We start from the raw sequence: 2,314 nt of genomic DNA, 5'->3' as shown, positions 1-2,314 counted from the left end.
CGTACAATAAATTTACGTGTCGCTTTTTCTTCTCATTGCTGAGGCGTATAGGTAGAACGTTTATTTCTTTTCTACGTGTTTTTGTGACGTACACGTTGATCGAGATATCATTCAATCGTTTGAGTTTCGCAACGTCTTTAAGAGTCGCGGGAAACTGCACACCCTCGACGTTCAGCACCGTTGCGCAATGCGGGTACGACGATTCCCGATCCACGTGCTGTTTCACAGGATACAGATCCGCTACCACCGACCACGCGAGACACTTGTCGTCCATCGATTTTACGCATATTACTGCTTTTTTAGCGACTATCTTCCGCGATAATGTAACGTGACATCCCGCACGCATCGGATTGTACTTATTTACGTTGATCAACAAGTTCAAAATTCGCGACAACGCCCATCCGCTGTCGCGCTCCTGAAACTCCTCGAGAAAGCCAGCGTGGGTTCGATAACATGTAGTCGGTACCACTCGCGTACATCAGTATCTCGAAAGATCTCACAGTTTTTCGTGGTTATACTTTTGTTGGCGCGTTTGTCCCCAGCCGTGAGTTCACCGTTGAACGCGGTGTTCACTTTCACGCAATTATTTTTACGCACGATGTCCTGTACGCGCTCGCACACCGCGTTACCGGCGTCCTCCAGGAATCGCAGCGGCTCGATGTAGTTTGCGTTTATTACCACACCCGTTGCGATACGACTTTTGAACGCGGTCTCGATCTCGCGCCACTCGAGTTCACCAGCTGCGTTGTCACCATCACCATCGACAGCACTGGTGCTCGCATACTCGCCACCCTGGTGCACGTAACGTCCGTACAAATGTTTCCTGGCACCCAAGAGTCGCGCGATACTCGCCACCGTGGATTGCGCGCACCCGACGGATACGCGCGTTCGCTTGGCGCGACTGCGTTCCTCGAGTCGATTCACTAGATCGTCACATCTCTCAAGCCACACGAAAAATTCTGCCAGGGTGGTCACGGCGTCAGCCTGCACTAGAAGTTCGCGCTCTTCCTCGAGAAAACTTTGATCCATTTTTTAATGATTCTCGCACCGATGCTCGCTTTTAAATGATTCTCGCAACGATGCTCGCACGTTAATGTTGAAAACGACATTAGCAATAAATACAACAAAACAACGACATTGGGAATAAATACAACAAAACAACGACATTGGCAATAAATACAACAAAACAACGACATTAGCAATAAATACAACAAAACAACAACATTAGCGATAAATACGACAAAACAACAACATTAGCGATAAATACAACAAACAACGACATTAGCAACGCGAGTACGGAATCGAAGTACATTGCTCACGCAGTTGTGCATACCGGACACATATCACACGAAATTACAACGAATGTTGCGGCTCTACAGTTCAAGCACCACGTACCATTGAGACTTTCATAAGATCCTACGACGTGTTTACGAATCTTGAAAACGGACTCGTTGAAATCGTTTCGCATCAATACCAAACAAGAAGCGCACACGTTGTATCCTCGCCCGTCACCGTAATAAAAATATATGGCACAAAATTTCGTACGCAGATTAATCGCGGTTAAATTCCGTAAATTGATCGTTTTGCGCGTAGTATTTTCAACCGTTTCGTCGTTGTCATCGTCGGTTTCGCAAGCACTATCCTCCGACAGGGGATGAACCTCGTCCATTTTCTCACCGATTTCTATTTCTATTTCTTCACCGATTTCTATTCTCACGTCAACGTTCATTATTGTCGATCGCTCGATCACTAATGAGATTTGCGCGCGTAGTTACAAGAGAGCCCTAAGGAATGCTTTATATTCTACCCCTACTCCTGATTAATCATGTGACACATTTTTACCCTCTCTCAAATTATAATGAGTCATTTAATAATAAGTTTCACTTTGCAGTATTTAAAAATTGCTATCTTATCTCTTTCCGATAAAAGAAATGTACACCCGCTAAATAGCAACTACCCCGTTTGCAGAGTCTTTGAATTTAGCCGCATAGTCTTTTGTTCTCTTAGCAGTCTATTTTTCAATGATGTGGGGGAATTAAAATCGTTACCTTATTTCTTTCCGAAAAAAGAAATGCATACCTGCTAAATAGCAACTACCTCCGTTTGCAGTCTTTGAATTTAGCCGCATAGTCTTTTGTTCTCTTAGCAGTCTATTTTTCATTGATGCGGGGTAACGTGAGTGGCAACGTGAGTGGCAACGTGAGTGACAACGCGAGTGAGAACGATAATTTTTTATCTCTATAAAACAATTTGGATCGAGATGAGTTCTTCAACCGTCGAGCGATCAGTTCCTTGCAACCAAGCATCGGTAACT

Source organism: Cardiocondyla obscurior, linkage group LG14, assembly GCF_019399895.1.
Source record: "Cardiocondyla obscurior isolate alpha-2009 linkage group LG14, Cobs3.1, whole genome shotgun sequence".
Lineage (NCBI taxonomy): Eukaryota > Metazoa > Arthropoda > Insecta > Hymenoptera > Formicidae > Cardiocondyla > Cardiocondyla obscurior.
The sequence above is the reverse complement of the archived record's forward strand: the minus strand, read 5'-3'. Positions refer to the sequence as shown.